Genomic DNA, 11,920 nt, shown 5'->3' on the forward strand with positions numbered 1-11,920 from the left:
TTACAGACACTTAATACAATTTGGGAGGATCTTTGGCAGACAAAAAATTAATGCAAAAACAATTATGAGAGTATTATTAGGGTTCTTTCATTTTTCATCTTTCAACATTGATTTTGGTATGATAAATTATATTTTTTTGATGTTAATTCGAACATGAGTGGCTAAACACCATTTTTCTTAGGTTGAGGTTGAAGACATGATTTTATTTTGATATTCTTAGAATGATTTGATGTTGGTTTATCGCATGGGTTGTTCTTATTCTCTTATTTTTACCATTCTAAAGCATAGCAACCATTAAAATACATGTTTAATTCTCTTGTGATCCCGAAAAGAGGAAAATTAGGATAGATCGAAGGGATTAACGAGAAAGTTCTTATTTTTAATAAAATGAAGGATTTTAAGTAGTGCCTAGGATATATATATACCTAGTCGCTTTGCTTGGTTCAATTGCAGGAAGATAACTTAAAGGATTTAAAATGGATCATTGCATCCCCGCTCAACAATGTAGTTGTGATGTCCTTTTAGGTAGAAGATTAGAGGCTCCAAATACCATGATCGTATTATTAACCTTGTGAATCAATGACTCGATATCTAACATAATCACGATAAGGATAGAGATTTACATGATTCATAAGAGTGTCTCAACCCTGGAATTCTCCCTTGTATTTTTTACAACCCTAGTCACGTTGCTATTTACACATTTTGTTATTTAATTAATTGTTAATTATTCATTAAATTGTACAACCATTTTGATACTTTGAAACACTTGGATATAACATTTTTGTAACTGAAGTTAAGTAAAACACTAATTAAGTAGTCCTTGTGGGTTTGATATCTAATTTATTTGAGTCACTATATTACTTATACAATCGCGTGCACTTGCGTGTGAGATAGACCACAATAAGTTTTTGGCGCTACAGCTGGGACTCAAATAATTAGAAATTTTCTAAATTTTTTATTTTGATAATAAATTTAAGTGCTAACAACTTGATCTTAGTGGCTGACTTTTGCAAGAAAAGTGATGTAGCGGACTGGCAAGAGTAAAAGAATTGGTTGAGCGTTATTCAAAACCTAAACAGATATTTTATCAAAGGCGAAGGGCGATAATACTTCAATACCCAATTTAATAAATTTGAATGGGAGATTAGGTGAATCTTGTTCCTGTTGTTCCAGTTTTTCTAGCTCTGGTGGCTCCAACTACTCCTGCAAATTGAGAAGAAGCTAGACCTATTTGTGAAGTGGTAATCCAACTTATGAAAAATGCTACAAATAGTATCCGCAAGCCAGATACGATTGGTCGATTTGAATTAAAGCAGAATATGGTGTAACTTTTGCACATGAGTGGCCAGTTCACAGGTTTATCTTACTAGGACCCACAATAGCACATAAGAAACTTTCTTAAGATTAGTGATACCTTCATTTATACTAGGGTATTTACTAATTATGTCAGACTGATTCTCTTCCCCTTTGTTATTGGGGGCAGCAAAAAGGTGTTTACATGCTGAACCACCAAACTCCATCACTTTTTGGGATGATTTGGCCCAGAAATTCATTATTTGATTCTTTTTATCTAGGAATACAACACGTTTGAGAAGCGAGATTCTGAGTTTCAAGTAGAAAGATGGAGAGAATCTTTACCAATCTGGGGAAAGATTCAAGGTTATGCTCAAAAATTTTCCTCACCGTCATTAGACTAATGATGTGTTGGTACATACTTTTATTAAGGGTCTTGAGCCAAACATCAAAATTCCCCTAGATTCAGCAGTAGGTGGACAGGCACTAGAGAAAATGTATGATGAATTGTAAACACTGTTGAATCAAATTTCATAAGGGAATCCTGAGTGGCATGTTAATGCAACAAGAAATGCTTCAAAGAAAGTTGCATGTATGGTAGAAGTTGATTAGTTTACTGCTTTATTAACACAGATTGCTACACTACATAATCATATAACTACGTAATTCAGTAATATGAATTTGGTGATCACACAGTCCACACTATCAATAGCAAATATAGTTTATTAGGCTCAAATGTGGTGCGAGGTATACAAAAAGAGTGATCATGCCGTGGATGCTTGTGCAGCTAATCCAGAGTCTGTTAATTATGTGGGAAATGCAAATTACCAAGGACATCAGAACTTTGGAAATACTTACAATCCTTACTGGAGAAATCATCCCAATTTCTCATGGGGTGGAAATCAGGCACAGAATGCAAATAAATACCGTGAGCCAGTAAATAAGAATCAACAGCAGCATATTCCATAGAATCAAGCCACCACTCAATCAAGCAATATTGAACAGATGCTGAAGCAGATTATGGCTACTCAACTATAGTTGGTAGCATATATAAAGAACTAATAGATGATTGCAAATAATTTGGAGGTTTAAATGGGTTAGATTGCATGGGCATAAAATACTAGACCTAAGGGAGGTTTACCTAGTGATATTGAGCCAAATACAAAATAGGTGAATGCAGTCACTACTTAGAGTGGGTTGCAACTGAAGGAGTTAGAACCCAAGCAGGTGAATCACAAGGCTACTGATGGTGAAAAAGAAAAGGATGAGAAGAAGGTTGTGGAAGATAAAGCAGAAAGGATAGAAACTAAGGTGGAAAGTATAATGCCACCTCTACCTTTCCCATAAAGGATGTGAAAACACTAAGATGAAGCTTTCTATAAGAAGTTTATTGATGTGTTAAAACATGTTCATATTAACTTGCCTCTCGTTGATATTTTGCAGAGTGTTTCAAAGTATGTTAAGTATATAAAAGATATCATGGAAAACAAGAACCTTTTGACTAAATATGCTACTGTGGAACTTACGGGGGAGTGAATATCACAAATTCAGAATAGGTTCCCCATAAAGCTGAAAGATCCAGGAAGCTTTACGATTCATATTACAATCGGGTAATCAATAAGAGCTCGAGGTCTATATGGTCTTGGAGTGAGAATTAATCTTATGCCTACATCCTTGTTTAGAAAAATAGGGTTAGGCAACTCAAGACCCATCACACTCATTTTGTAGTAAGCTGGCCATTCATTTTCCAGACCAAATAAAATTATTGAAGATGTATTGGTGCAAGTAGGGTCACTAATCTTTCCAGCCTCATTTATTTTGGGACATCCATTTTTAACAACCAGGCATTTATTGATTGATGTAGCTGCAGGACAGTTGACCATGCATGCTCATAACAAGGTCGAGGTGTTCGGCGTATATAAGGCAATGAATCTTCTTGCAGTATATAAAGAATTTTCCCCTATCACAGTCTTGGATCTTGAGTCTAACATTTACCTTATTATATCCAAGGATCCTTTGGAGTGAGAATTCACGGGATAAGATCTTTTTAGTGAAGTTAAAGTAGTTGAAATGGTTTAGATTCTAGATGTGGCAAGCATTATTACCAAAAAGACTGAATTTGAGCCTTTGAATAGACCCATTGGTCCTTCTCTCTATGCATATATTGAGGAACACTAAAGCTAGAGCTCAAGGCTCTACTCTCTCATCTGAAATATGCTTTGCTTGGTGATAATAATACTTTACCTATAATTCTGTCTATAGGTTTATCTGATGTGCAGGTGAAAGAGGCATTGACAGTACTAAAGAGAAGGAAAAAAACAATTGGATGGAAAATGCCAAATGTTCAAGGAATCAATACTTCCTTCTGTATACACAAAATATTTATAGATGAGGGATACAAAGAAAGTGTGCAACACCAATGAAGACTGAATCATGTGATGTAAAAATAGTCAGAAAATAAGTTATTAAGTGGCTTGATGTTGGGATATTTCTTAGTGGTTTCTTTATTTTGCTTATTTTATTTTTAGTACGTAATTTTTGTTTTCTTATCTAAGTTTAGTTCAATTTTAAGAGTAAATTTTTTTCCCTTAGGGTGATTTTAATAACTTGTCATAGTTGGGTGCCTTCTTTTATGATGAATGAATGACGATCATCTTAAAGGAAATTAGTGTTAGGAAATAAATAAGTGAGAAGAACCCGACCACTACTTTAGTACGAAGTACTTTATATTGGGCCATACGGTTACATGACATGAGAAACACTTGTTTTAGAAAGAAAAATGTCAGAGAAAAAAAGAGGTAAGCTAGTTTGAGACACTTAATTTCAATTGTGTAACTCTTGGTTTGTTGGATTATTTTTTAATTTATGTAATTACTAGGTTGAGAGTCTATAGGACTCCTACTTGAATCTAGCACGCACCAGGTGCGAGTGAGATTATCTAGTTATTCCACATGATAGTGGTGTCTAGAACTTGCTCGGTGTGTTTACAAAACAAAATAAAAGGTGTTTAATTTAAGAGATAATGTAGGTATTTTCTTGATAGCCATGATTTAAACCTTTTTTACCTACCTTTGTGAATATTCCTAGTGAGCCCTGTTGAGCCTATAGCTTATTTTCTTTAGAAGCCTCACATGTAGCCCATACCCTTTCTTTGTTTGACCTTAATTTGTTCCAAAGTTCCTAGGTACTTTAGTAAAAAATTATTTGAGTAAGGAATTAAAAAAATAAGTAGGAAAAGAGTTACAGTGAAGCCCCAAAATATAGCTATTGGTGTAAGAATTGAGGTACAATGAGGCAAGGAGTTAGGTTATGAAAATAATAAAGAATGTTCAAGAAAAATAAATAATTTGTTGAATAAGTAGACTCCCTTCCACAGTATATACGAAGCATCTTAATAATATGTGGCAAAAAAAGGGGAAGATAAATGAGGTGAATAATTGGTTGTTAATTGAGTGTTTTTAGTGTTCATGTGATGTATTAAATTGCTCAGGGAGATTAGCCACTATTTTTACCCAAATAGTTTCTACCTGTCCCTTAGCTTACATTACACCCTTTAAAAACCTATCTGATCCTTAATCTTAACACTCAACTATTTAGTAGAGTAATTTACTAAGGGATAGCCTATGTTCATCATATATCATGCATGAATTCTTTGCGAGAGTGAGCAAAAATTATTCTCTATGTACCTATTTTTATAAGGAAAAATTTCATAAAAGAACAACTTAAGTTATAAAACTACTAAAAATCCCTTCACTTTAACAATATTACAAATATCCCAACAGTTACTACTTTACCTTGTGTGGTTAAAAGTTGAGATACATATTAAAAACTCTCTTTTACAGGTTACAGCTTTACCAAATTAAGCAACGGTTTCCTCCTAATTCAACGCCATCTTTACAGGTGCAGTTTGAATCTTGTTTTTTGCGCAAATTCGAACTTCCGAATTAAGGTAAAATTTTCCCCAAAAATCATATTCAATATCTTACATTTTTTTTAAAAAGAAATAATTTGATATTGTTTTTTACAAAGTGATATTTCGGTGAAATATTTTAATTAAGTCTTTGATTAATAATTTTTCAGTCTATAAGAAAAGGGCAGCCTGGTGCACTCAAGCTACCGCTATGTGCGGTGTCCAGAGAAGGACCCCACCACAAGGGTGTATCGTACGCAGTCTTACCTTGCATTTCTACTAGAGGTTGTTTCCAAGGCATGAACCTATGACCTCCTGGTCACATGACAGTGTAACGCCCCGAGTCTACACCCTGGACGTTACACGGTGCTTATGACCCCGAAGGATCATAAGCTAACCCATGACTGGTACCTACTATGAGCACTGAATAATAATACTGAAAATATATATGCAGAAATATAACTGAAAATTCCATAAGATTCTCAAAATACTAAAATAATAATTAAGTGTACTGATAATAATATCTGAAAACTAAATAACTGACTGTGCTAGTTTGAAAGCCTTTAACTGTCTGAGGATGGAGTTGATGGGACAAACCCCCGATTAATTTCGACTAAAATAACTATTGAACTAACTAAAATACTAAAAAAAAATAATATCCATGATGGATGAGGACTCACTACTGAATCTGCTGCTGATATCCTGAGCTGCTAAGTATGATTAGGACCCCGTGTGTCTAAACCTATGATATGAGAAATCATAGTACAAAGAAAGAGTATGTGTTAGTACGTGGAATGTACTGGTATGCTAATTGAGGTAGGATGATATACATGAGTTTCCTATGTATGAAATGATAACCAACTGAATGAATATCGTGAAGTAACTGGATGAGAGCACATGCAAAACTGTAACTACTGAACATACTAAATATGTAATACTGCAAATATAACATCTGTCTGAATTAGACTGAAACTGGAGTACTGAGTTTTGGTAACTGAATACTTATAACTGAAAGTTTAGACTAAAACTGAAGTACAGAATTCTGATGGATAAGTAACTAATAACTGATAACCATAGTTCTGTAAAACTATTTGAGTTCTTTACTGAATACTGAGACTGATTACTGAATATTGAATACTGAAACTGTAACTATGGGAGTGTTTATTTAACCGACATACCCCAATTATAAACTAATTACGTCAACCATAATCTGGTAGGAGGACGACTTACCCTACGTTGGCTATGTTGTTTTGAAACGCAGGGACTCCTACTAAGGGTCAAACCCTCTGCTAGTAGGAATTCTCCCATCCCAGGGTTTGCTCAGTGCTGAATTCTACTCCCAACTAAATCGACACTGAACTAATCACTAGACTATACTAGGCTCGACTGAACTGACACTGATGGTGTTAATTGGCTGAACTGGACTGAGTTTACTGAGTTCTATTAACTAAATGAGTACTATTTATCATAACCTTTACTAGGGATATTCTATAACTACTGCAACTAAGTAAACAGCTAGATTTCAGGTAATAAATACCCCCAAGACTCGATAGCATAATTGACAAGCATAGTAAACCTTAAAAGCATAACAATAGTTAACTGTTCATAATTCATTAAACGAGACATTTTATCAAACACTTGGAGGTCATGAGCTTATACATGAATGAAAACATATGCTAACATGTCATGATTACAATATTCAACTCACATGGACATTCTATCAAACACTTGGGGAGTATGATTAATGCATCTTGACTACAACTTAAACTTACAAATTCAAGGGTTTTAACATAGGAACTACATCAATCAACATACATGCTATTTTTTATTCATGAAACTTATAGTTAAATCTTGATTTGAAACCCATACAATAACACAAACATGAGCATATTTCAATTCATAACATTAGAATCATAATTCAAGTTTTAAAAAGGATTCTTGGACTGCAAGGGTGAAAGGAAACCCAAGAATGAGCACCAATATACCTTAAATCTTTAATCTTGAAAGAAAATTGACCTTTCATAAACGTTCTTAAATTGGGAATTGTAATTTCTTGGTTATCTTGAAGAAGGGCTTGAATCTTGTTCTTGGGAGATAATCTTGAGAGGAAACACCCATTTTCTTCTTCTTGAGAGTGGAGAGGATTATGAGTGATGAGAAACTTATATTTTATCACTTAATAGGGTTTTATGCATGATTTAAGTCATGGAAGGTCAGGAAAAAGACCAAAATACCCCTCCAAATCCGAATGAGAATTGTTGAATTTTAAGGGTGATGACCTTGGTTGATAAGTCATCAACCAAGTGATGACATATCACACCAAGTTGTCACTCAAAAACTGATTTTATGAGTTTCTGGTTAAGGGTGATGGCTTGGGCTGATAGGCAATCACTTAGGTGATGGCCTATCAACTCAGGTCATTACTTGGAAGCTGATTTTAAGCGTTTCTAGTCTTGGGTGACGACTTGGGCTGATAGGTCATCACTTAGATGATGACCTATCAAATTAGGTCATCACTTAGAAGATGAAAATAATGGCTCACTATTTTGGGGTTACGATTTGGATGATAGGTCATCACTTAGGTGATGGCCTATCAACTCAGGTCGTCACTTTGTTGACATACAAACATACTGAAGTAAAATGAGTATAACTTTTTGCTCCAATATTGGATTAAGGTGAAACAAAATGTGTTGGAAATAAGATTCAAAGATAATTCATTTGATATAGGGTATGACATGTAACTTATTATTTACAAGGAGTAATGGTCGTTTAAAGTTAACCCGAGATGAATCATTCACTAAAACTTAATCAATAAGAGGGTTCTTAACTCATCTATGAGTTTAGAGATTTTAGTGACCTCGACTGATATTAAATGAAATTCTCATATTATAGAATTGAAAATCACACATATATGGACATAAAATCATTGGGTTTTGATCTATATACTTTATAACAATAGTTTGAATTCTAGCCCAAAATTATGGGGTGTTACAATGGGACTGAATTGAACTAGAAATTTTATGGGGTCTTACAATATCTCCCCCTTGGTAACATTCATCCTTGAATGAGACGGACTGAATTGAGAGGAACTGTACCTTCACTGACATGCATAACTGAAGCATGACTAAATTCAGGAGACACGACACATGACTGAACTATTTCATAAATGCATAAATGATATAAGAATGATATACAGCTAGAACTAAGCATGGAAATGAGGGATTCTAAGTAAAATTGTTACCCTATACTAAAAATACCCAGGAATCTGAGATAATTTACTAAACATGCATGAATGGGAATATGAGATCATAACTAAATCTGAAACATGATACATGAACTGAATCTCATGAACTGAACTGATTTATGGAATAAATACAATGCATAAGAACGGTCACATGGCTGAGATAGGAATGAGAGAGTCAACTTATGAGTAACTGTTATCTTCTGCTGGATGTAGTTTTATGAATAAAAGATTTTGAGGTTAAGGATATTAAAACTCAAGGTATTATAGCATCTCCCCCTTGGGATAGTTTGTCCCCTGAATGATATTGACATGGCTAAATTACTAAGGAAAAACTGAGATGATGCACGAGACACTTATGAACTGAATTATGCTGAATATCAGGAATCCGAAATTAATGCCTGATGCATAACTGAACTGAAGTAATGACTTTCATGGTCGTGAAGGAATTTTCTCTAGAATAGGAGAGACAAAACCATAGAAACTTATTTGTCTGACTACTAAGCTAAATTACTGGCTATACAAACTAACTCATACTGAAAGCTTATACTTAACTGGAGAATTTCTTCGCCACTCTTTCTATGAAGTTCTAATGACTTTAGGGAACACAGAGTCTTGGAATGGTCTGAATAAGACATCTGAATAAGAAATCACAACATGGCTAAAATTCTGTAATATGGAACACAGGCCTATGAAACATCAGCTAGGATAGAGTTACTAAGCCTTATGCCTTGCAACTACAACTTTTAAGCTTAGACATACCTTTTGAATACTCTCTCTACTGTATCTTTCACCTTAATACTGTACTTCACCTGAGGCTACTGAAAATATTCACATGGACACTGATAACTCTACCTACTGAAGTCTGAGCTGGACTACATTCTGCCACTATGGACAAGCCTACTCGAATCTACAAAATGCCCACATAACACTGTAATGCTAGTTTGAATCATGAATTTGACACACCCTGCATTTTCACAACTTCTCAACTCATGAATAATTTTGATTTCCCCTCAACCACTAAATCCAACCTTTTACTAGCCATTCACTAATGCGTAATGCATTTATCCTGTAAGACATAAATAGGACATTCAAGCCTATCTTCACAACTATAGCCTCATGTAAAACATTTACTCTCTCCCATCTAAGCAATTGCTCATCACTACATTATTTTATTAGAAGAGGTCACTGAAACACTAAAACATGAGGACCTGAAGTATGAATGAACACTACACAGAACTTGACACTTAACTGAGGCCTAAGGAATAGAATATCAACATTATGGATTCGTTAAGGGATCTAAACTGAGGATATACATGACAAAATTTAAGTTTCACTGATCATTAAGTGGGTAGCTTGAGTCATAGTAACTGAGTATACTATAATACATGAATACATGAGTCATGAGCTGTATGACCTGTGTTTGGAGTTTCTGAATTTTATGGAACATGATTTGGAGCGCTGGGTGAACTTGAACTCCTTATACTAGGAACTAAAATCGTACATGATTTTCTATAGAGTGCACGAATATGAGCTATGATCACTGGGTTGACATGTAAAGAATGAGTAGATATCATAATAACTAAAATACAAAACTCTATACTAAGGTAAGGATAGGTTGGGAATCATTCTCTTCTACTGCTTTTCTACACATACTCACATTACTACTAAAATCTGAAAGCCTGACTTGGTTACTTGTTATGTCATCTCCCTCTTAGCTTAAGGCCATCATTCTAAGTCTATAAACCACTTAATCAATATCCCTAAACTAAACTGAAACCACTTTACTTTAGAATTTGGGGTATAATAATGCACATAATCACTAAATTCACCACGAAAGACTGCACTTGAAAGTATAAAACCATACTGCTGATACTTTCTTCTGAGATAGAACACTTAAATTTCTATACCCCTAAATATGTTATGTAACAACTTAAGAACTGGCTATCTTAGAGTTTTCCACTCCTCTTTCTATTAGCTCAACCTTCAAAGATTCAAACTTAGATTCTAACACATAACAGAAATATCTGTAAATCTTTAATAACCATACTACTTTCATCATAGACTTCAAATGTCACATCTCTAAACTTATATTTTCCCCACACCATGAGAATTACCAATACACTAGCATCAACAACACATATAACTTTGAATTACCAAACTTAAATTCTTGCATACACTATTTCAAGCCTACTGAATCACCTTTTATACAACTAGCCCATGAATGCAAAATCTACTAAATTTAGATAATACTATCCCCACTCTACTACTGCTAAACTCCTGGGTTTATGCTTCTAACTCTAGGTCATATGCTATCATAGGATTTTGAGAAGGGAACTGAGGGCACATCTGACTTTGTATTAGTGCATGAGTTTTCATGATCATGATGAAATCTTTTAAACTTTGGAACATAACAAAACTGATAGGATACTTTTGAGTCTACAGCAATCCCATATTATCTACGGGGACTATCTGAAAAAGCCTTATCTATAGGACTTTGAGTTTCTCTATTTTTGTTACCTCAAAAGTAAGGTAGAGTTGACATGAGTGGAGCATAATCAGAATCTACATAAGGTTCTTACAGAACCAATCTATAGCAAGATCTAAGACATGAAAAAGGGAAATTTTTCCTAAAATATCTTGTAGCCTCTTGTCCATAAGTGTGATGCGCTACACACCCATGCACAAGACTATACTAGATGTGGCTTTTAGACTCCCTAGGATACTATAGAACCTTAGGCTCTGATACCAAGTTTATAATACCTCAAGTCTACACCCTGGACATTACACGGTACTTACGACCCTGAAGGATTACAAGCTAACCCATGACTAGTACCTGCTGTGAGCACTGAATAATAATACTAAAAATATATATAGAAGTATAATATAAAATGCCATAATGTTCTCAAAGTATTGAAATAATAACTGAGTGTACTGATAATAATATCTGAAAACTAAATAACTGACTGTGCTAGTCTGAAAGCCTCTAACTGTCTAAGTATGGGGTTGACGGGACAAAATCCCAACTAACTCTGACTGAAATAACTACTAAACTAACAGAAATACTAAAATAAAATAATATACTTGATGGATGAGGACTCACTGCTAAATCTGCTACTGATATCTTGAGTAGCTAAGTTTGATTAGGAACCCGTGCATCTGAACCTATGATATCAGACATCATAGCGCAACGAAAGAGCATGTGTCAGTATATGGAATGTACTGGTATGCTAAGTGAGGTAGGCTACTATACATGGATTTGTATGCATGAGATGATAACTGACTGAATGAAAATTATGAAGTAACAAGATAAGAGCACATGCAAAACTATAACTACTGAACATACTGAATATGTAATACTGCATATATAAGTCTGTCTGAATTAGACTAAAACTGAAGTATTGAGTTCTGGTAACTGAATACTGATAACTAAAAGTATAGACTAAAACTGAAGTACTAAATTCTAATGGCTAAGT

General features: G+C 34.4%; 1 non-coding gene across 1 annotated transcript; it reads right to left on the reverse strand.

Annotated features, from left to right (window-relative positions):
- Nucleotides 1-1,584: 1,584 nt before the first annotated feature.
- On the reverse strand, nucleotides 1,585-1,691 carry LOC124886242. Its single transcript, XR_007043328.1, has one exon. It is a non-coding gene; the product is annotated as a small nucleolar RNA R71 (small nucleolar RNA).
- Nucleotides 1,692-11,920: the final 10,229 nt, after the last annotated feature.

Source organism: Capsicum annuum, chromosome 7, assembly GCF_002878395.1.
Source record: "Capsicum annuum cultivar UCD-10X-F1 chromosome 7, UCD10Xv1.1, whole genome shotgun sequence".
NCBI classification, from domain to species: Eukaryota; Viridiplantae; Streptophyta; class Magnoliopsida; order Solanales; family Solanaceae; genus Capsicum; species Capsicum annuum.